We start from the raw sequence: 26,226 nt of genomic DNA on the forward strand, positions 1-26,226 counted from the left end.
CATTTCGTTTGTTTATGCCTTTATTTTATTTTTATTCAAATCTATTCCAGACCAATTCAATTCTTATATGTTTTGATTGAACTTATAATAATTATGATTATAATCATAATTTATTACTATTTCTATGTTATAACTTGTTAATTATGAGTAATTAATCATATTCATGGATATTCAACTACATTTATTTACTTTGACCCAATTGATTCTAAACATCTTCTTAATTCTTATATGTTTTGATTGAACTTATAATAATTATGATTATAATCATAATTTATCACTATTTCTATGTCATAACTTGTTAATTATGAGTAATTAATCATATTCATGGATATTCAACTACATTTATTTACTTTGACCCAATTGATTCTAAACATCTTCTTGAGTAATTCTCCTATAAATAGTGAACTATTCCTTTGCATTCATAGTTTGCCCAACACAATTTACAAGAAATTGGGGTATTCTCTCTAATTACATCTTCCTGCTTAGTGTGACTTTTAAAAGTCAAATGTCAAAGTTCAAGACGTTTTCTTATTATTTTCTTGGCCTTTTCTCGACTATGTTCAAGTTAGTTTCCATCGTTAGAATATGATGCCATGTCAAAAATAATTTGACAATGGTGTTAGTTCGTCGAAATGAACCCGATTCGCTTGTAGTTTCGATTAAGTTTGGAAATTTTTAATATTTTAACATGCATAACATATTTATTTCAAGTTTCATCTTTATAACTCTAAAACCATAAAACTATCATGCTGGAACCAAATTTAATATTTTGTCAAATTTGCGTCCGACCAAAACAGAGCCACTCACTTAAATTATTTTAGGCTCGTATCAATTTCTTGAAATGAGTCAAATTGGTTTAACATGACTAACAACTTGTTAGGACATATTTTTCAGTTTATGCTTTGTATAGTGTTTACAATTTTGTTTTGTTTTAACCGTGGGCTTGACAGGTTTTGGGTATAGTTTGGGCTTGGCCTGTGTGACTTGTACTACCCTATATATTCAAATGTTTATCATTGTTTAGGGTTAGGCATCACAAGAAACTAACTCTTGTAATCGGTTTGCTATGGGGACTTAAGTACCCGACGTTATAATAAGTGTGCTTTGAAGTCTATATTGTGTTCTTTACTCCTTATTTTACTATAGTTCTTGAATCACCACCATGTTAGTTTCCGCCTAAAAAAAGTGTTCACTTGATATTACATTGAATGATCTTACATCGGGACTTACAATTGGTATCAGAGCTTATAGACCTATTCTTTACTCGGTTGAGATATCATAGATTCAAGAAACTTGTATTTTTGGATTTCTTAGGGTGCTTGGTGTTTTGAAGAATTTTGGTTTTTGGGTGTATTTTGGTTGTTTGATCGTTGAAGACAGTTGGATATCGAAGAACATCTTATGCGTGTTTATCGGATCTTATGGTTTGTTGAGTTGCGATAAGATTGAGCACAATTTTTTTAAAAATTCTAAAGATATCAAGATCCCTTAGAATTTGGGATCTTGATTTATTTTCATATATGGTTCTCACTTCTTTTGTTCTCTGCAGCAAGGATTTATCGGTCATAATAAGCTCTCGGCCATCACTAGTTCTTGATCAATCTAGTTCTCGGTGATAACTAGTTCTTGGTGGCAACAAGTTTTTGGTAAAAGCTGGTTTTCGGTGGTAGTGAGAGTTTCGGCTTACTAAGGGAGTTCTCGGTGTTGTTTTTGATTTTTAGTTTTGTTAAATTTGCTACGACGGAGTCAAAGGGTAATAGTGTCTCCACAAACATTCATCAAGAACTTGACTCGATGATGGGAACTACAACTCGGATTCCACGGTTGCTTAATGCTGATGATTATGACGATTGGAAGTTTAGGTTTGAGAAATACATGAGAATGAAAGACTCCAAGGCTTGGAGGGGTATTCTAAAGGGTCCTACCATCATCACTTATGAGCTAGATGACGAAGAAAATACTGTGGCCCCAAAACCAAATGAAAAATTCACTGGTGCTGATTTTGAGAAGGTTGATGATGATGAACAAGCCTTATTCCCTCTTACTTTAGCTCTAGCTCTTGCTATTTCTCTTGGCTTTAGAGAAATCAAGTCAGCCAAGGCTTTGTGGGAGGCTATTGATGTGTTTGAGGGAAATGAAGACATGCAGCAAAGTAATAAGGATCTAATGAATTAGGAGTTTAATATGTTTAATCACATTCTTGGTGAATCTCTTCATGCACAATTCCAAAGGTTCACCAAGCTTGTAACACGAATGAGATCGTCCAAAATTGAGTTAACTCTCTTGGATGTTAGCAAGAAGCTCCTAAATTCACTTCCTCAAAGTGGGGACATGAATGCTGCTGTAATTAAAAAGACTAAGGATATGGATAAGATGACCATAAATGAGATGAAGGTTGTGATCAATTCATGTAAAATGGATGACAAACAACTTTCACTTGGGCAAGTTGCTGGGTCGGTGTAGCCATGGTTCTTAATAAGATTCTCACAACTTTCACCCACTAATGAATCCATCGTCTTGTCAACAGAAGTGGCACTTGTCTTTCCATACTCATCTTTGATCGTTGCACACACACTACATGTATGGATGTAAAGAAATGTCGTATTTGAAGTTGAGTTGAAGTTTTTAGTTCGCATTAACGAAAATTGAAGAATGTGCTTAATTGTAAGTCTAGAGTGTGCTAACCTGTTTTATTGTAAGTTTCTACAAAAAGCTAATTAACCCTGCTAGCATTCCAACCAAAGAAACCTTTACAATCAAATCCAAAAAAAAATCATTTAACCTACTGCAGATTCCATTAAAGAAGCCTTTACAAAAAAGTAATAAATATAATAAAACAAAAGGTTACATTTAACCTCCTTAAATTCTACCAACAAAGCTTCTAAAATAAGGCATTAACTGAGAACGAAAAGTGATAAATGTGTTTCGTCCTACTTTAAATATCATAAAGACTTTTGTAGAGTTTTTACCCAAATGGACTGGGAAGAAAAAATATTTACTATAATAGATTATTTTAAAATTATTTATCAAAATAGGTTTGTTTTTTTCTTTCTTCTTGTAAAATGATCATTTCTCACTTGTAATATTAATGGACAAGAATAATTTCTATTATTTTGTTTATTTAGCCCTGCTTGCGGTGCGCACATATGATGTATATATGTGTGAACCCTCGGGTGGGCAAAAGTGAAATTGCACTAATTTTGACGTTATTTTACTAATCTTGTGAAAATAACGTTAAAAGTGACGGACGGTTAATCAGGCATCATGTAGTGGCGTTGATAGCTGAAAGATAAGGGTACATGCACCGATCAGCCGGTGTCCCGATGATTGAGTGCTATGTGCCTTATGTCCAAGGCTTGATGCAAAACTACTATCGAGCCGGGGGTCTCACCGGAAGCAGCCTCTCTATCCCTATGGGGTAGAGGTAAGGCTGTCTATATCTTACCCTCCTCAGACCTTACTATAGCTTTGCTATTAGTGGGATATACTGAGTACGATGATGATGATGATGATGAATGTTTGAATTGTTGAAATTTAAGAACTTTACAAGTTTCATTGCAAGTCATTATTGCATACAAAGCTTTATGCATTGGAGGGGTGATATTTCCTCAAAATAGGTTTGAAATCCCGCCCACGTGAACTCTTTCTCTGTGACTCTCTGCTTACATTTGAACTCCAACCATCTAGAAACCGATTTACAGATCTGCCACCACCGTTGTCTAGATTTAAGCGAAGAGGTTAAATCCGGCTGTGAGTGGGGGCCTATCTCTCTTTCTCTACCCTTGAAAATGCCAGCTGTGAGTGGTTTCTTTTGCTGCGCTACCAGGAGTTTAGATCGTTGAGACGGCGGCTAGGGTTTTATTGAGGTACTAATATTTCAATTTGTTTACAACCTCCAGTGTTACACAACACAAATCCGACGTTTATGTCTGATTTTGTGAATAATATTAGTGTTTAATTTTGGGTTATGTTTATGTACTGCTTTGAATTTGTGTATTGGTTTGAATATTATTTAGGGTTTAAATTTGTGAATTTTCAGCTTTCTATCTCGAGTATAGACTACCTTTCATGGTTCTTCCTATAGTATCAAAGGGATGTAGTGGGATTATAACATGGATTCAGTCAAAGATGGTTCCAATTTTTAAAAAATTCTGAATGCAAAAAGGTACCAGCAATTGTGTAAATCTCCATTATAATTGAGTTACGTTTTTTTGAGTTGTAATATATTTTCCATTTTTTGTTCTCAAGGAGCAAAGAGCACAAGGCACAAGCTACTCGAATCATACATTCATCTACTTATTCAGGGTAAGAATATATTAATCGTTATTGTATATGTACTTGTTTGGTTAGATCAAACGTTTAACCATGACTTATGTTAGTTTTTTTGAATAATAGAGACGTTGGTGGTGAGTGGTGACTACCGATGGCGGAGATAACGAAACAGAATTTGAGGCCTATGTTCGATTTGCTTCATAAACTTGTTAGATTTTGCTGATCCTCATTTAATATCCAAGTTCATGTATATATATGGATGACCAGTCATATATATTGTCAAATAATGGCACATTTGATTATCTTTTTAATTATGTTTCTGCTGAAAAGGGGATCAACGGATTGTTGTTTATGATGAGGGTGCTCAACGGATTGGTTAGGCGAATTATGATTGTAAGCTATCATGTAAAAATAATTTTAAAATAACAATTCTCATGTACATTAATTCATTTGATTTTCTTGTCTTTTGGTTGTGTCAGGTGCTACATATATAAATGATTCAACTATCTCCAAGATGTGGCAAAAGTGATGCTTAAATCCATGCCAAATAAGCGGTATGTGTTTTGTTGCTGGAACAACCTTTGAATGGTATGTGTGTATGTATTTTTATGTTTGGATGGTACCTTTATTTTTATTTATATTTGATTGGTTGCAATGCAGGATCATGTTTGGTTGCTGAAAATCCAGTAAATTATGGTCGGCATATCGGCTTAATTATATGGTAATTACATCTTAACCTTTGGTTGGTGAATCAGTATGATATTTATTTCCATGATTAAAACATGAGCTTAGATTATGGTAATATCTTATATTTGAAGAAAAGATTTATGACTTACAGTAGGGATGTAAGTAGTTTGGTAATGACACTCTGGTAATTTTTGTCGAAAGTCAAATAAAAAAATGGTCATCGATCATATATAAAAAATGTTCAATTTTTAAACTTTTGAAGTCAAACAGACAGTTAAAGCATAATGGCAATCAAAAGCTAAAATATGACGTTTTAAAAATCTTTATACGTCCAAACCGGTTCAGGTTATAAACTGAATTAGTTTGATCAACTTTGGCCAAATCGGTTCGGCTTGGAATATTTTAAAAGGTTGGTTTTGAGTTAAGTGCTGGTATTTTCAAAAGGTAAAATCCAGAATATTTTAAAATTATCTTAAGTGAAATTAAAACGCAAACGGGTTGATTTGGTAAGTTTTCTGAATCGACAAAACCCATTATGACCGGTCATGTAAAACTGCACTGGACCATACGTTTTGATGATATTTTAAATTTTAAAGTACTTTTGTTGAAATATAAAGTATTAATATTAGGGATTTGCGCTAAACTGAGAAAACCGAACTGAAAAATAAAAAACAGAAAAAAACCAAACAGACGGTTCTGTTTTTGTACTTTAGGAAAAACCAAATTATTTGTTTTGGTTTGGTTTTGGAATAGCTCGTGAAACGAGCCAAACTCATGCTTGAAAATATACTAACGAGCTGAGCTTGAGCTTTAGAACTAGAGCTCGAGCTCTCGTTAGTTAAACGAGACCGAGCTCTAGCTTGAAAAACTACCTAATGAGTTGAGCTCGAGCTTTAGAAGCACGCTGAACAAAGGCTCTCATAACTCAAACGAGTTGAGCTCTAATTTGGTTCGGCTTGTTTACACCCCTGTTCAAAAAACTTGATATCGTGCCAATAAACATAAAACCGATTCTAAAACTTGAACTATGACACGTTCTTATAGATTTTTTCGACGGTGAAATATTCGATCTTGGGCTGGAAAGGGGGAAACAATACTGAATTTGATGAGTTTGCACTCAATTCTGTGTGTATTCAGGCCAAAGGTAAATTTAATTTATGGTTATATATATTGATTTTTGACAATCTTTTCTTTTGAAACATATAAATATTATTAGTTTTTTATGCAGTTAAATTCAGGGTTCAAGGACAATGAACACACATGGTGAACGCAATGAGGCTTGGTTCTAGAATACTTTTGTACAGGGGCAAAACCACAATTAGTGTCAGATAAAGTAGTATTTTATGTTAAGATAGATATGCATATATTTTATGTTAACACCTATAGATAGAATACTTTATAGTGAACACAATGAGTGTGTATACCAATATGCAGGTCAAACTGTGCATATATATGCATTATATGTATGTGGCACGTGAGTGTCTGTGTGTATACCAATTGAGTGTATTCATATCTATAGGTGTGACCATGCCTTTTGACTTTATAAGTCAAAAGGCTGCAGTCAAAGCATGTTGTTTGAGGATACGTGAACCAATTAAGTGTATATGTTTTTAATTTTTAAATTGAGCATTTAGCTAAACAGTTATCGTGTCAAACCTGAAAACACATTTAGCTAAATTTCCGTTGCAAGGTAAAGAAATAAGAATCGGGCCTTATAGTTCAAGACTTTTGAAATTGTCTGAAATTCTCTTGATGATTAGTTTGAAATCATTGATCATAAAAATTTGATCTACTCACTTTGTGATAAACACTAGCTAAAGCTGTAACGCCTCTAAACTTTGTGATCAAAATATTTTAGATAAACTCCTTAGTTTGACTCCAAATAGTCAACATGCCCTTCTTAGATGGTTTGTTCTCAACAAAAAAAGTATCACCTGTTACAACCGACTAGACCGACTGCAACTAACAAATATGAACTGCCCGGTATCAATATAAACCCAATTACTATCTGAAATCCATTGATATTTTGTGACTATGATGCCCCTTGTATGCAATCCAAACTTTTCACGGTTGTTTTATATGTTAAACTTGTTATAAAGTTACTAAACTGCATACACCAACTTTTTTTCTGGTTATAAATCATTTTTTATGTTTCTCTTATGCTACTAACTAAAAAACTTTTAGAAAAACGAAAATAAATAATAAACAAAATATTTTCTTGTAACATCTTATATGAATAAAAAAACAAACAAAAAGACAATACAATATATTACGAGAGGATTAATAAACTGACAAAAACGAGTATTGCATTGTAAATTGTCGACGCCGCGGCATCGCGCGGGTTCCATACTAGTATATATATATATATATTGAAAAGTAATAAAACTCACATTTTTGTGTAAAATTGAGTTAAGGTACGAGTTTTATATTATCATACTAGGTTAGAACCCGTGTGTTACACGAGCGGAGATTAGTAAATTCCTCGAGTAAAGGTATATGATTATATATCCGAAAAGAGTTTGTTTAAAAACTGTTTTGTTTTGTTTTAATAATAATAGTGTTCATAAACTTATTACAAAATGTAACCCATGTGCTTTTTTTTCAAATATTCGGATTGTCTTGAAACCTATACTCAAACTTGAACTACAAAGTTTGACTTGTTTGAAAACAAATTTATAACACTAAATACGTTTTCCATATGTATAAGGTTTAACCCCATTACCCAAGTGTCACAACAAATCCTAACAAAAATACTTCTTCGTGCTCGTAGGTCATAGCTAACTCTAAGCAAAAAAATTAGCCACCCATTCAAATTTAAGCAAAAAAATTTTACTCATAGCCAACTTTAAGCAAAAAGTTCACGGCCATGAATATACATACTTTTGACATTTTAGTCAAACATGGCCAACAAACTAACTCAGCCAGCTTAGGTAATGATCTTTACCGTAAGAAGTAAACAATGATAAAATAAGCTAAATGAATAATTTTCTCCCATTGAGCAATTTGCCCTTTATATCACTATTCTATGTAAATTCTTGTTAAGTGTTACAATATTTCATGTTAAAAACCATATCCATGTGTTTTAAAACAACAATGAACCATAACACAACTGAATTTCCAAACCACACTATAACTAATATTCCAAAAATTGGGTCTTGAATTATTCCTAATCAAATTAGCTAATAAACTAAATCCAATTCCATCTTATATATCCAACCGGCCACAACACACACTATTAGACGCCAGCTGATCTTCATGTTGGGTACCATATTTCAAGCCTTTATCCTTTTGATAAATGTTTGAAAACAAAGTTAGACAACCCAAAAGTCAACTTTGACCTAGAAAAAGTGAATATAGACTACAAAACAAAAATTACATAAACTTTTCCCCCTTATCTATGGTTTCTGTATGAACACATTACCCCATTTTTTGTTAAATCTTAAGACACACATATTATGGTGTTACTAAAAAAAACCGTTAACTAAGTCAACTTTGACCTGCTCATGAAACTTAAATTTGAACCAATTTACGGATTAATTTTGATCTGGTACTAATCAAACTTAAACTTTGTCCAGATAATGAAACGAAAAAAGAATACCCATTCCGGGTTAGATGTTACAGTCAATGAAACTTAAAATTTATCCCCGTTTACACTCAGTCATGTAGCTAATCGTCCAAAGTAAATAGAAATAGTTGCATCACTAACAATGGGTGGCTAGTACCACAATGTACCTGCTTTGACGGACACACGACTACTAATACAACGATCCAAAAAAATGCAGAATCTAAATCTGCATAATGCACAAAATACTAAAAACAATAGAAAGATACCGTAACTTCATATATTGATTGTCTTGAAACCTATACTCAAACTTAAAGAAACATGTTTGACCCGTTTCAAAACAAATAGATAACACGTTTAAGATTAGTATAATATAAAAGGAATACTCGTAAGTGTTGATAACACAAGCTGGTCCCTGGTTACAGAAGTGCCAAAACACGCCTATCAAAATCTTGAATTCCATTCGTCTTCTTTTCTTTAATATTAGGATTCTTAATGTAAGTGCACTGGTAGAAAACTCAATTTGAAAAATGCAGGGTGCAGAACAATTTAAGTTCTGACTTTAACTAAATCAAAATGGAAATGAACCCAAATCCTTTTAGTAACTTCCTATCATCCTATTACATGATTAAGTATTGCATGTGTATGAACTAAAATTTTGCATTAATAAAGCTCTTATGATAATATTTAATACATGAGAAAAGTTAATACCCGAAAACAAACCAGTTGATTCAAACCAAAACAAAATAGTTGCATTATCACCAAACTTTCCCAATTCTGCAAGACAAATCATTCGACAAAACAGAATTGTAAGCCCTAACCATTAATATACTGGATTCCAAATACGTAAATAATCTATCTAGATAACATTCGACAAAGAAAATTGTAAAAACTAAGAATATATAATTTCGAAATTATAAATCCAAACTGTTGAGAGAATCCAGAACAAAACACAAATATTCAAACATAAACCCTGAAAATACAGATTTCGCTACAAAATTTACACATAACTTTAAGAAAACAAAGAAGGTAATCAGTAATCACAATCACATATATGACTTACCTGAGAAGTATAACACATAACTGTGATTGTATATCTCGCTATTGGAAACCCTAATTTTGCTTTGTCAGAATACAGAACCAACAATTGGGAAAGTTAAATCTGTGTGTAATAGATCGGAGGAGCTGTTATGCGTGATAAATATTTTGGATGTAAAGAAGGGGCTGAAAAATATGAACTTTGAGCCGATGAAAGCCTTTGCCGGAGAATAGGAATTTTGCATTATTAATCACCAGTGGAAAATAAATCCTAAATAATTTATGAGCGGGAAAATAAAAAAAAATGGGTAATTGAGAATTGTCGAATTATGATTTCCTTTATTATAGACCGTAGATTTTGGTTTTTATAATAATAATAATAATATTATGCTGCCTTTTTTATATAATATATTAGGGATGCTTAAAATTTGATTTGAAGATAATAACAAAACAAGCAAAATAAGTTTGAAAAAAATATAATGAAGTAAAAACACTAAAATTTAGAACCAAGATCTTTAAAATTTTCTTTGTTTTTCTTTTTTAATTTCATCTTAATCTTATATTACAATAACGCAAAGATGACATGCGTTTTTTATTACTATTATTTTTTTTAAACACTAACTAGGAAGTTGTGTTTAGTTTTTTTTTCTCGACATTCAAGTATTTTTATAGAAAATAGAGTCGTATTTAAGCAAGAGTATTACCTTTGGTAACATGAGTTATATGAGTGCCGGCATTGTACCGTAACTATGGCGAACCAGCACATTCCGATCGAACAACAATGGTACTTGTATCGGTTTTATTGGAACTAGTATCAGATTCGCTTTTATAGCTTTCATAACCATGTTTATTTTTTTTCCTTTGACATTACAATACAAGTTTTGTTGCGACGGAGTAGTATTCAAAATAAATGTTTTTTATATCATAAGCTTTACGAATGCAATATCGTATCGGTATCGATGGCGAAGCGAACTATGTCTGACTTGATAACATAGGTACCGTAATTAGTATTAGTCCAATTTAAATTTCTAAACCGCTTAATATATGAAAATGCCTATGAAGAAAACCATAAAAGAACATATAGCAATAAAAATAACAAAAAGAAAAAATAAATATATAATAATATAACACCTTTTCTTTATCCGTTTTATTAATTAAATAGAAAAAAAAATTAATAAACAGTTTTCAAATACTATTGAAAAAACGAGATGCAAAACATAGAGTTTTAATAATTTTTCAATACATACATATATTTTTTATATCTTATAAAAATTATAATAGAAATTATTCTTGTCCATTAATATGATGATTAAGAGAGAGAGAAAATAAACTATTTTGGTAAATAGTTTTAAAATAACTTATTTTAGTAAATATTTTTTCCTTCCAACTCATTTTGGTAAAAAAACTCGACTTTTGTAATGATTTCTAGTGTTTTTTTTTTTATTTTTTCATTTCATGGTAGAAACATAGATATTACATCAACATAGCAGGTAGGCGGGCAACAAGCTGTGCCGCCACCCCTTTCTGAATTGCAAACCCTAACCTGCTAAAGACATACCCCTGCCCCTTTGGAGTCGACACATTGCTATGCACAACCCGTTGGACTCTGGTTAAGAAACGGATAGCTTCCGGTGCCATGGAGCTAAAGGTATCAAAAGCCAGAGGGACAAAAACATGTTGGTTCTCTTCGCAGGCTTTAGCATGTTTCTCCACTTTCTTCGTTTCAGCCATTTTCATTGCTTGCCCAGCTACAAACCCATTATCCCTCAAACCCATTTTTTCTACTTTTGAAACTAAAATACATGTCAGGATTTATAATTAAATACAATTTAAATATCTAAACTAGTAAATTGATCGACGGTGATGGACCGCAATAATATATGGTTTTGTGTACACTATTAAATTTTCAGAATACTATTAAGATGGTCTATTTAACTTCATTTTCAATGGGTACTTTAAAAAGAAATGGGTCAAAAGCATTTTAACACTCTTTTAAGGGTTTAGATTGCAAAACAGGTCGAATAATTTTGGAGTAAATGCTTGAGTGTAACCGGTAAGCTGTTGTACTTTTCATTTTTGCTTGGTTTGAAGGTGTCGGCAGAGGCAATGATGCTGTCGTTGACATTGACTAAATTTCGACCTTCATGAGTGCCTCTTCGTAACTAAATGTAGAAGTTCTTTTGTTTTACCTCTTATTTGGCAAAAATTGTGTTTACCTACAACACCAAGCAAAAATGAGACCCACACACACACTAATTAAATTAACGTGCAATACAACATCTTGCATTATACAATACACACTATTGCATATATGCCCTACATCTACGAGGTTACCGACAATGGTTTTTTTTAGTTTGTTTGAACAATATCAACATATCAAAGCAATGGGAAAAAAAAGAAACTACAAATTTTATTTTTTTGAAAATTTAAGAGGAGTTTTCATTTGATCTCACCCAGATATATATATATATATATATATATGTGTGTGTGTGTGTGTGTGTGTGTTTGTGTGTGTGTGTGTGTTGAAATGATCAAGGGAGAACTTCTCCTTAAATAGAGAACTAGATAACTAATAATGAAGTATTTTTAATTTATCTACAAAATATTTTTAAATTTTTCTTTCTTTCTTTCATCCTTCTTATGTGTTGTTATTCTTCATAACAAAAAAAATATAAAAATAAAAAAATAATAAAAAAAATTAAATAAAAAAACTCATTGTGATGCTATACATCGACTTTTCATAATGCATATGTGTATTAGTGTGTATTTTGGTATTTGAAATAGTGTTGAATATCATATATACAGTTGTTTGTGTTGTAAATTTGCAATAGTGTTATATTATATACAAAAATTAAAAAAAAATCGATATATATGTGCATTAGTGTTGTATTGCATATATGCGATAGTGTGTTTTGCATACAATTATTAGTGATGTATTTGCATATATTCAATAGTGTATATTATATAATGCGTTTTTATTGTATTATATGCAATAAAACACTATTTTATATATGCAATGCACATTAATGCACATATGCATTGCATCAACTGTTTTTTATTACGAACAATATTCTCTTATTAGAATGAGGAAAGAAAAAAAATCGCAAAATATTATTTTTTTTATAAGTTAAAAATAATTATTTAGTAGTTCTCTAGTTTTCTCTAGATCTCACCCCTATATATATATATATAGGGTGATGATCTTAAGAGAACTTTGAGAACCATTTTGAGCAAAAAAAAACATTTTAAGAAAATAATAATAAAACAAAAAATTTTAAAAAGTAGAAAAACAAAAAAAAATTTATTTTTCATCCCGGTTTCATAAAAAACCGACATAATTATACATGTTCTTTTTGTTTTTTGTTTTTTTACTTTTGATTTTTGGTTTTTTTTACTTTTGATATTTTCATGTTCTTTTTTATATTAATTATTTTAAGAAGAGTGTTTTTTATGTTCTAAAATGGTTATCAAAGTTTGAAATATTTCAAACTAGTTCTCACATGATCATAATCATATATATATATATATATATATATGTGTGTGTGTGTGTGTGTATGTATATATATATATTTGTGTGTGTATATGTGTGGGGGGGGGGGTCTAAAGAGAACTCCTTGTAAAAAGAGAACTATTGAAGAATTATATTTTACCTTTTTTAAAAATAATATTTTATGATTTTTTTACCTTATTCTAATAAAATTATATTTTCCAAAAAAAATAAAAAAAATAACTATCGATGTAATGCATATGTGTATTAATGTGCATTGCATATATAAAATAGTGTTTTTTCCTCATTCCAGTAAGGTTGTCACTCATATGGCTCACGATCTTATCATAATGATCTTTGGAAGCATTCACAGCCTATATCAAACAATTATGCAAAAGTTGGAAGAATACTTGATCCTCAAATTAGAGATACCAGGATAAAGGGTACTTACAGCAATGATCATGTCGAAGTGAGTCTCAGGCTCTTTGGATCGTTTCATCTTGGAGGCTGCCGACTTGGCCCTGGTAGTGGTAGTTCTTGGCTTGGAAGTGGTGGCTGCTTTTAAAGCTTCTTTCTTGATGGTTTGAGGAGTGATCAAGCTGTCAATGTCCTCTAGTGAAAACTTGCCGACAGATTTGTGAGATTTCTGAGCGCCTGTAGAACACGAGAAACAAATAAGTTTTCTATATATTTAAATTTTTTTTATAAATGTAAATCTAATTTGACATGTCGGAATCCGAAGAGATTTCACAAAAAGCCTCAACAAATTTGGCTTGAAAGGTCCGGACTTCGAGATCTAGGGCAAGAAACTTTTTTGTCTTTTCTTTTGTTCCAGGTAGATTAGCCAAGGAAGCAAAATTATCAACTATAAAAATCAGAAAACAAACAGTCAATAGAAGGATCGGTTATCCTGACCTATTTCTTTTTCAAGGATTTGAGATCTACCCTTTTTAAGCCAAGTTAAAGGCAAATCAGCCCCACCAGATATGGAGCTTCGATTCACAAAAAAAAAACTAATTCCTCCAAAGGGAACCGTTCTGGGTCACTTTCAATATTGGATTAGGCTGACGAGGTTTAGACTTTAACACAAATCGGTTCGAGCCATGGGTGGTTAGGCTATAAAGGTGTGATAACTCATGGATTTCGAAATCGAACTTCTCATCCTTTATGATTCTTTCAACAGTACGTAAAATCCTCCAAATCATGGGCATGGCTTGGATATAGGACATCCCGGTGGAATCGAAAAAACTTTGAGTAAAGGACGGGAACGGATACGTGTAGCCGATAAGAAAAGGACAAGCGGGAAAGCAGACCCAAGTCTTTGAATAAGTGTCGCATCGGATAAAAGAATCGTATGGCCGGAAAACGGTTTCCGGTGGGAACAGCGACTGGATTTTGTCAATCTCAGGATCTGTAAACTTACAGATTTCCGTGGATGGGTTGGTGATAAGGTTCTGCGATTGCATCTCCGATAACTCGGAACAGTTAGGATGGTCGAAGGGAGAAGAAGAAGCGACATACATTTTTACAGAATATTATAATAAGAAAACGAGAGGAAGAAGGATACCTGAACAGTCTGCCGAGATATGTGGTTATAAAAAGGATTGAAGGGATCACATATATAGGCGGCTATAGTTGATAATAAGGGTTTTTGATAATAATTATCGCTGACACACGTCTAATCGTTATATCTTTTGCAGGAATTCAAATTTCAAAATCACAGTGTATTGCATAAACACCTGTCATTTTGGGGGCAATTGTTAGGGTATGGAATTTATACTGAGGATCCTCTATCCTTGAATAATTTATGGATCAATTATCCTTGTGATATATTCCAGGTTATACAGGATCAAGGATCCTTGGTATTATTTGTTTACTAATAATTGTATTCGAATGGTGTTGTATTTGCTAGATACAACGGCTGGACGACTTGGTCATCCTATTTTTGCGCTACTGGACGACTCCCGCACGTGGTCAAAGGAGAAGGAACGGCTAGTGGGAAGAGTGGCGGATTTATAGGAGTAGTTGTTATTTATTATTTTTGTTTATAATGAGGTTATGATCAACTAAGTTTATCACTTGTTAGCTCACATTCATAAACACTCTTTGAGAATTCTCTGTAATCAGTACGCACACACACTTAGCTTCATTGTATTCGTTGATCATAAACTCCACCCTTGTAACCCGATTTTTACATTAATAAAGTGGTGATAGGCGATTTGTCATCACCCGGGGTTTTTGTGCCAGCGATCTGAACTAGATAAAGGGCTTTTCCTCGTAACAAATCCTCGTGTTTGTGTTTGCAATCGTTTCATTATTGTTATCATCAAATAAGCACTAGCACTCACCTAACTAATTTGGTTACATTATCCTTAGCCGATTTTTGACCAAAACAAACACAAACACAAAGATTTGTTTTGAGGAAAAACTCTTGATCTTGTTCAGATCGCCGGCACAAAAACCCCTGGTGATGACAATTGTCTATCACCTATTTATTAATCACAAAATCGGGTTAGAAAAGGTGGAGATCACGACCAGCATTACAATGAAAGTTAAGTGTAAGTGTTGTGCTTAGAGAAAATTATCAGTAATGCTCTAGTGTGCGAGAGTGTAATTACGTCCCTAGCTGATCAATGATCTCATTATAAATACACATAACAACTAACAAGATTTCCTATAATCACGCCACTCTTCCCACTAGCCGTTCTCTTCTCTTTGACCATGTGCGGGAGTCGTCCAGTAGCGCTAAAATAGGGTGACCAAGTTGTTCAGCCGTTATATCTAACAAACACAACACCACTCAAGCACAATTATTAGTAAACAGATAATACCAAGGATCCTTAATCCTTTGTAACCTTTATCTTAAGGATAATTCATCCATAAGTTACTCAAGGATAGAGGATCCTCGGCAGAAATACTTTGCCCTAACACCAACATAGAAAATATTTTATCAACTTATGATGCTTAAAAACAATAAATAAATAAAACATACTGGGCAAAAAAAAAACTAACAAAAGAACCTAATTAAACACACAATGTAGCCCAGCAGTCCAAATAAAAAACACTTGTTGCCTTGGAGCTTCGAACTCGGGCAGAACAGAGAAAAAGTAGTTTGAAAGGGAAGCTACAACCATTGAACCAAATAACTAAACAATGTAAAACTTGAAAGTAATTATATAAAACATCAAAATAATATTTTAAAGAGCTTTTGTCACAAAACTTTGCTTTTTATCTATGTATACATAATTAGATAATTGATAAAACATAATATGGACTTATACTTAATATATAACACTTTTGACTTACATTATCACATCTGTAACAATAAAATCATATTTTGACTTTAGCATTCATTAATTAAATGTATATTGTATATTAGATTTTAATAATCCTAACTAATAGTTATTGGCCGATAATAATTCTAACCGAGTTTATTTCTACTGATGGTCTAAAACTTAAAAAATGGCCCAGTAGTCCCCCACTCCCCCGTTAAAAAAACTTTGTGGTCTTAAGCTTTTTTTATGAATTTCAAACTGACTTTTTAAGGAATATGATCGGAAGGATAATACAAGTTGAATGATGTAAAATTTAGCTCGAAATAATGCTCCAACGTCTTAACTTTCGTTAACTAGAAATTCAAACACCCAATTTACATCAACTAAGAGCCATTTTTTGAAAATTTGAAGCCACCAGTGAAAATTCGGAAAAAACCTAAAGCCGTCAAGTTTTTGTTTTGTAGAGTACCAATGAAGCCAATTTTTTAAAATTTGGAACCATCGGTTAAAATAAACTAACTTAAGATTATTATTAGCTAATATCATTTAGTTTAGTGTATTAAAATTCAATAAACTATAATTAAATTATATCATTAGTTGAAGGAGAAGAAATTAATGCATGAAGATTTACATGATTATTACTCGAGATATTTAGCACGCATACCTTATATTCAAATAGTATGTTAATTATTAAAACATTTTTTTTTGGAACTACCATTTGAAATATTGATAGCCACTATCTTATTTGATATCTACATTTCATCACTAGAAAGAAACCGATCATAACTAAAAAAATCTCATGATCCAACCTTAAAACAATTATATGCTCATGAATGTTTATGCTTATAATTTGGTTGAGATCTTGCTACACTTATATATCATTTATCTAATTTTCATGTACTTCAACCAAAATAGGTAGAAGGAAAAAAATATTTACTCGCTTCTTTTTTCTCACTCCTATCACTATTAAAAAAAAAATTCTTAATAAAATAATAAACTGCCTTTTTCGAAAAAAACATTCTCCAACTATTTTTTCTGAAATAAAGCCTACAATTTAAATTTGTTTATTTTAATAATTTATTTTAAATCTCAATAAAATTTTCTTTTCTATTATGATATGACTAGAAACAATTCTTATAGATTTTTTTTATAATTAACTTTCTTTTTTAAAGTCATTTTTAACTAAATAAATTATTTTTCACTTATTGTCTTCAGTCATACATTAATTTATATATATATATATATATATATATATATGTTTTTTATGACAAAAAAATAATTGTATTAGATAATTTTTAAATAAGTTTTTATTTTAAATGTTTTCTTTAGTTTAGTCAAATCGTACAACTAAAAAAACATTTCTACAAGAGAATTAAAAAATTATTTAAACAATTTTTAAAATTTAGGTTTTGTTTTAGAAAAAACCGTTAGGATATATTTTTTGAAGGAAAAAAATGTTTATTTTTTCTAAATACAAATAAAGAATTTAGTAAAAATTACAATAATAAAATCGTGATATGTCAAAAAAGATGTCGATACATATACGAGTACCAATGTCGGTTTCGATAATACTGATATAGGTAACAATATTGTTCGGTTGGAATCGGTTTGATCCGTGATGGTACCGACGCACTACCACAACTCATATAACTTACGTTCCAAACAAAATACTATATTTTGAAAAATATCTGTTCTCAACAAACTTTACACTAGAACTCAAGAAAGAAAATAAAAAGCCCTCTATATACAAACACTTTCTTTTTATATATATAGTTACAATAATTTGATATTTATATATAAAAAAGTTATATGACATCTGCTTATAAAAATTACATATTCTAAACCTACGTTAGTTATAAGATAAAACAGATCTTATATATTTATTTAATAATGCTTTATAAATATTTAATTTGAGAATTTCTAGTTTGGAAAATATTTTAAATCCTTACTGTTATTTTATCCAATTTTTTTAAAAGAAAATAAAAATACCAGCAATTTAATTTCATAAATGTAGTATATTTGACATTTTTATTTTATTTTAATAAGAATTACTTTCATTCAATAGGTTAAGAGTGAGAAAAAAAAGGAGTTTAACCTATTTTAGTAAATACTTTATAAAGTATCTATATTGGTAAATATTTTTTTTCCTTCATCCATTTTGGTAAAAAAAATCCATATAATGTGATTACAAAAAGGGTGTTGCTAACCTTATCCTTCATTTTTACTAAACGTAACCCCTCCCTTAAGTTTCATGTAAGGCCCCGTTCCCGGTGCCTCACTTTAACGTCGGTTTTACTCATAAACGCAGTTCTACAAATCAGAGTTTATTAAAACTTTCGCGGAAACGTTAACTTAAAGCATTCATTACAAAACATTAGATCTTTTCTTTGCTACCATAACACAAAACATCTTATTTAACATCATTTCTTTCGTCTTCAGATGTCAGCCGTTCAATCCATGCCATGTGTCATCCTCATGCTAGCTCTTTGGTCAGATCACCTGCGTGCATACTAAAAGTCAGCTACGCTGAGTGAGTTCTAGTTAATCAAGCAACTTACCATACAACCACTACATGCATTATATACGTATCCGAAGACACAAAGTCCACTATCTAACATGCTCATCTTACCACTTTACCTCTTATTTACCCCTACAGCTTAGCCAGTTTAATAACGAATAACATTATGCCACTTTGCCACTTTAATGACGAATCTCGTTATGCCACTTTAATAACGAATAACGTTATGCCACTTTAATAACGAAGTCACGCATAGGCTTACCCTACCACGTACTATCGTCATGCCACTAACACCCTTACTAGACCCTTGCTACTTCTATCACGCCCTACCTCTACTTTTCTACAACACACTTTATATCATTACATCATATACATAATAACCAAGTCACATCACAACGTTTGTATACACACTAATAACCACTTAGGGATCATTCCCGAGTGACGGTACGCGCAATATCCGAAGATCGTTCGCACACCGACTAACATTACCTTCCATGTCTACACGTGCAATATCCGAAGATCGTTCACGCACCAACAGACATCCATTCATAACATATATAAATATACCACATCAAACATTATAGCATACACTTACCACTTAAGGTAAGTGTATTCACACTTCACATCGAGTATGCACACAACCCCGAAAAACATAACAAGGAAATGGGGCTAGAAACTCACCTGAACTCGGTTACGTTCACTGTTTATGGTTATTCCTTTCTTGAGCTATGCACGGCTAACTGTATAATAGTTACGTGTATCAATTAACTATCACTACTCATCGTATTTCTAGTTTAATCACAACCCTCAACGGACGGGGGTCTGGGGCAGCGCCTCTGGCAGCGGGGTCTAGGGGCGGCAGCCCCTAGCAGGGTCCAATGGGCAGAGCCCCTGGCTGGGTTCGAGCCAGTGTTTTTATTTACATTAATCGTCTTAACACAATTTTCTTTGGATTTTTAAATTATTATCTAATTCGTCATCTCATTTGTTATAACGAATTAAGCCTAATTCGTTATCAAAACACTGGCTAATTCATTATCTTGCCGTGACGAATGGACGATTAACGAATCAGCTAACATGGTCTGATTCGTTATCCTAGTTCGTCATTGCTCCTTATCGAATCACTTAGCAAACTGTTTCTAGTTCGTCAGCCCACCATAACGAATTGCCATAACGAACAGGTTATCCTTCCGTTAACGAATTACCGCTAATTCGTTAGATTTCCGCAACTATTTAGGGTTAGGGCTTTTTCAGACGTTAGACGTCACATCTGATGTGACACAACCTCCGGCGCCGTCGTTGCCAGAAAAACGTGAATCTTGCCGGAAAAGCGAGATCTCACTTGTTTCACCACCGTTTTCACCGTTTTTCATCCCGTTCGATCCGGATCTGAGCTAGGGTGATCCCTAAGCTCATCTTAGGTTCGGTTTATACCCGACTCCACCCGGATCTCGTGACTTCAATGGTTTAACGGTGTCGGCTCGTCGTTTCGTGACTAAATCTAACGGGTTTGAATATAAACAACATCATACTATCATTACCTCGGGTTGGAAATCAATTCTTCTTCTATTTCGGCTAGAGAGATAAAGTAGGATGAGAGAGAGCTAAGTGTGTGTTTTGGTGGTGTATGGAATATGAATAAATGAAAGGATTAAGGCATAATGAAGGTATTTATGTGACGGGTCATGGGCTTGTGTGACATCTGCCCGATCCGACCCGACCCAGGTACCCGTTTCTCTGATCCGATCTCTTTCTTTTATGATTTTAATATTTATTTATATTTATATTTTACTTTTAATAATAATAATATATTTTTCCTTCCCGCCTCTTTCTCTCTCTTTCTTTCCGCCGTCCCGTCCCTCTTCTTCTCTCTTTCCGCCTTCTTTTCCCTCTTGTCGCCGTCCCGCCCTTAAGCCTTGAACCCCTAACTGTCCTTTGTTCCTTCCCGCCTAAGGTTGTCTGCGCAGCTCCACGCGCCAGACTCCTTACAAGGAAGCCTGCGTGAAGACCACCTGTTACTGCGATACGCGAGACGAACTGTCCCCGCAGCGCGCTAAGGATTTTTCTTCCCGCGGCGCGCTATGGATACCGTTCTTCCCGCGACGCGCTAAGGAATATAGTTCTTCTCGCGACGCGCTTAGAATTGAAGTTCTTCCCGCGGCGCGCTTAGAAATGTAGTTCTTCCCGCGACGCGTTAAGGTTGGTTCTGTCTGCCTTCGCGCTCGCGCACTCTTGACCTTCTGTGTCTGCCTTCGCGCTCAAGCTTTCTCGCGCTATGTCTTGAGTCTTTTCTTCTGTTTAATCCAGCCGTTTGCTTTTGTGTTGTCTTATCTTCTGTGCTGTTGACCTGACCTATCTTATGTCTGAAAAGCCACTTTTGGCGCAGCATGCGCACCAACCCCATTGGTTGACAGAAAAAGTGACTGACATTATCTTTTGAGATCTGCTTTACCATGCTTGACCAGTACCTTTATCTGACCCTCCCATGCCTGTTTACTGTTACCTGTCAGCTTTTCCTTTGTCCCCTGCAGCTGCCATATCTTTTGATATCTTTTGCTTTTGGAATCTTTTACTTTTTGGAGATCTTTTCCCCTTTTCTAGGGATTGTGTTCCCTAGGGTTTCCCTATAAATAATAATGTTAATTTCCTAACACTACACACACAAAGCACTTAAACTCTCTTGTTCTCTCTTGCTCCTTGCCGTTGTTCTTCCTCTGCCGTCTCCTCTCTCTTTGCCTTCGTCTTCTATCCTGTTCTGCCCTGCTTTTCCGGTAATATATATATTATATATAATAATTTACTTATTAATTATGCTAACTTATAATCAAGACTTAAAACAAATCATTAAAACAATAATCTTATTTATAGGTTAACTTGTGCTTGTTTAAAGTTGGTTCTTGCTTTATCTTACACCGCATCGTTTATCAAGTGAGTAATCTCATACCTAATCCCTTTTTATTTTTAACGTTTTGGGATGTTCATGTGTTCGTACAAACTTGAGTCTTAAACTTGTTTATGAACTTTAGTCGCGCAGTATCCCATGTGTTGAGGACGTTTACTTGGCTGTTTATTTGTATGTGTGTATCATTAACCGCTTTGTTCGGCCTATTCCAAAGTTTTCATGGATCCATTAGATGAACACGGGAGACCTATCGTTTACGGTTTTCTTTGTTTACACTTGCACAGATGTTTTCTTGTTTTTGTGCTCATTTGGGAGCACGGATTGAACTATGAACTATGATCTATTTAGGCTTGGTCACAATCTGATTACACCCTTGTTAAACACCAGACATACACGTGTTGCGCGCAGTGATTATTGTTATCTATTAAACTTGATTTCTCACCAACACGCAAGTGTTTGACGTTTATTTTAACACATGTTCAGGTTTGCTGTAGCTACATTTGGAGCTTGTGGACACGTAGGAAGTTTTCTTTATTTTGGACCTAGATTAAAATGTATCAAGACAAGTTATTGCTGTTCGAATATTATGATTTATAATATATTGATTTATGATGATTTATGTTATCTTATGTCTACTTTGCGCGTGCGCGAATGAATGTATTTATTAAATATTGACACCCAATAGTGTCACGAGTAATGAAACAATATGTGGCGCCCCGATGTATAATCCGCCTTTGGTCGGGGTGTTACAGCTTGAGCCCATGGTCTACATTCCTTCCATTTTAACCCAAGTTCAATACCCATATTACTTACTCCAACACAAGCCCGACTCGTATGAACTTCTACTTTATTTAATTATTTCCCCGCTAACCCGAGTAAACTTTCCATCCATATTAACTAATATAATTAATATTATTTTGGAAATTTCGGGATGTTTACATTTCAAATTAATACAATTTAAACCTTTATGTTTATTCTTTGTCATTTTGTACTTTTTTATTTTCATTATTAATTTAAAAAAATATTATTTAAATCGTTTTTCTTTTCATTTTTTCTGTTTTGCATATTATAATTTTTTTTGTTTTTTAAAATAACAAAAATTGTTTTATGTAAAAAAACATTTTTTAGTTTAAAAAGAAAAAAACATTTTTTTTCTATAAGTTTTCTTTTAGAATGATTTTTAAAGATCGCTTTCCTTAAAAAAAGAAACACATTTTTGTTCATCAATAAAACAGATTAAACAACATAAGACTTGATCGACAAGTTGGTTCGTTTCTCATGTGACATTAATTTCATGCATTCGAACCTATCAAATATTTAAATGATATTTTTGTTGGGAATAAAGATTATTATTATTATTATGATAAAGAACAATAAACACAAAATGATAGAAAATAAAAAAAATAAAAAAGTAAACTTTATAGTATTTGATTTGATATTTTAAATGAGACTTGAAATGACTAAAAATACTAGAGGGTAGTAATATGTCAAATAAAATTGTTGAATGAACTGAAAGTCTAGGGAAGGAGGTATGGCATGTACACGAGAGGGATACGTTTAGCCTAACCATTACAAAAACTATTGTATTAAATGCCTAACCGAATTTGGATACCTGTTATTAATTGTTCTTATATATTTTTTTTGTTATCCTTCGGGAGAAAGGAAAGGTTACTAGTTTTTCTTATATTCTAATAAATTGTTTGAATTCACTGCTTCATGTGCCTTTGATGCTATTATTTATACTTTATTGTATTTAGCTAGGAGAAATTTACATCAAATATTTCGGTTAGTAAAATATATAAGTTGATTAAAAAAATTTTAGTTGACTTAAATTAAAAAACTAACCAAAAAATTTATTAAACTCTCTAAATCGGTTCTTTGGGATAACAACCGACTCAAACCCGCAATAATCAACTTTCAAGTTATTTCAATGAGAATATCTCATAGAATAGAATAGTAACCAATTTTCAAAAGTGTTCAAATTATGTCACTCATGCATATTTTTTTTAAATCGGGTCACTAAAAATCTTCAAATCGAGTCTCACCGATTTTTTTGTTTGTTAAGAAAGAAATGGAGGATAAGATGTGGGGGTCGGAATTTGCAATATAGGTAGTTATATTTTTAAAAAATTTAAAAACGTTAATTATATTAAAATTCAAAAATAAAACATAAAATCCACGCCGCCACTCAACGTTAACATAAATAAAAGATAAAAAGATTTTCTATGTGAAACAAAAATTAAAAGCATTAAAAAACATGTTAAAACCTTTAATTTAATAAAATATGAAAGTTGAGTGATCTAATTGAAACACTTTTTAAAGTTGATTGATCTAATTAGAACACTTTTAAAACTTATTACTGTTCTATGAAATTGCCCCTTATTCTATTGGTATTAATTTAATTTGTTATGATATCGGCATTAAAAAAAAAATATTTAGTAAGAACAAGAAATAATAAAAATAAAAAAGACCACAAAAAAAATAATAAAATAAAAATAAAAAAATAAGAAAAAAAAAACGATTAGAAAAGGAAAAAAAAAAGAAATGAAAGTAAAACAGTTTTTGACACAAATCCCAAAACAACACTTTTAATAGCGTTATAAAATATATTTTTATTTGGTAAGAAACTACTGCTATATATATATACAAGATAGTGCACAAGAAAATGCATCAAATTTCATTCAGATGGCGTTTGCTTCTTTCATCCTGTCTGCCTTGTTGCTTTAGTTATTCATCCATAGATCTTCAATTCTTTTCAATTTTCAATAGCATTCAGCTGTTCTTCCCTGTTAATCTCTCTCTCTCTCTCTCTCTCTCTCTCTCTCTCCATATATTCATATTAATTACTGAATATATATGATACATAAGGGAATATGAAATATATCTGAATCTGTTTTTCTGATAATTGAAGTTTTCTCTTGGATGCAACGCTTTGGAAATCAACAAGCCCAAACAAGATATAGACATCTCTCTACAAGTCTTCTTCAAAGTCTCTGATCTGTACAAAGGCAAAAACATGCCGATATATTTTGCTTCAAATGCCGATTCTACCCCTACACATCTCCTCTCTAGAGAAGACGCCGATTCGATCCCTTTCTCGTCATCAAAACTCCCGTACCTTCTCAAATACTTCCAATTCTCCAACACTTCTCCACAAGCCCAAGCCATGGAGACAACACTTAAGCAGTGTGAGCTCAAACCTAAAGGTGAAGAGGTCCAGTTTTGTGTGACGTCATTGGAGTCCATGCTGGACAAGACCCATGAGTTTTTTAATTCGGACAAACCAAAGGTGTTGACTACCAAGATTCTGAGTTCCAATCATGCCCTCTACCAAAACTATACTTTTCTTGAGAAGCCATTAGAGATCAATTCCTCTAAACTGATGGCTTGTCATACCATGGCTTATCCATATTTAGGTACTATTGTCATGGGCACAAGGGTCATATGAATAGGGCATTTAAGCTTGTGTTAGGTGGGGAGAATAAGGAGATAATAGAATCTGTTGCCGTTTGCCACATGAACACGTCCTTGTGGGACGCGGACCATGTGGCATTCCGGGTGCTCGGAGGCCATCCCGGTAGCTCTCCGGTGTGCCATGTTCTTCCCATCGATAACCTTGTGTGGGTCGCATAATATGCGTGGTTTGTGTTGGAAGCAATAAATGAATGAATGAATAATATTTGTGCTTGATTTTAATGCCATTAAAGAAATATTATGGCGTATATTGACTTTATTATTGCATTAGAGCATTCACATCTTATTCATTATTTTTTAGTGTAGTTTAATAATATAAGACCGGGTATACTGGCACGCCATAAAGGGTGAAAAAGCCCCTAAAGTGTCGGGAACACTGACTCCGGAGCGCTATGGGGCGCTTTGGGCTTCATTTCCCCTCCTAGTGCTTTGTACAAAACGCAAAAAAAAATTGATGGTGAGGCCATGCAATGGTGGACAAATATAATTAAAGGAGAGGGCGATGTGAGTAGATAAGTTGTAATGTTCTGGGTGATGTGAGTAGATAAGAGATAAAATGTAAGGAGTGGTTCTGGGTGATGTGAGTAGATAAGAGATAAAATGTAACGATTTTTCATATATTTGAAAAATTCATCTTCCACCCTACAAGGTTTTTAATATTTTTTCAAAGTGACTATAAGTGATAAAAGAAAAAGTTGTAATGTTAAAAGATATAAAAAGAATATTATTTAGTTGATACGAAGAGAGATAATGTAGTAATACGAATTCACATTAGAGATTTTTAACTTTTGAACCGAAAACAAAATCTTAAAATAAAATCTGAATTTAAAATCATGTAAAACCTATTATGAAAAACGTTGTAGATTATAAACAAAATAAACCATATTTTGGCAGATAAAAATTACATAGATATAACGGTGATCTTATGTTTATAATAATTTGTAAAATATCTTCTGTTTATATTGAATAAGCATGTACTTTTTAAATTTTCGTGGCCTTATGTCGCAACTA

The 26,226-nt window shown here is 32.7% G+C and overlaps 1 pseudogene; it reads left to right on the forward strand.

Moving 5' to 3' along the window:
* Nucleotides 1–1,797: 1,797 nt before the first annotated feature.
* Nucleotides 1,798–25,453, forward strand: LOC143530740 (BURP domain-containing protein BNM2A-like; annotated as a pseudogene).
* The last annotated feature ends 773 nt before the right edge of the window (nucleotides 25,454–26,226 follow it).

The sequence above is a fragment of the Bidens hawaiensis genome, unplaced genomic scaffold (assembly GCF_021521415.1).
Source record: "Bidens hawaiensis isolate Kalapana, Puna unplaced genomic scaffold, B.hawaiensis_p1.1 tig00009014_1, whole genome shotgun sequence".
NCBI lineage: Eukaryota > Viridiplantae > Streptophyta > Magnoliopsida > Asterales > Asteraceae > Bidens > Bidens hawaiensis.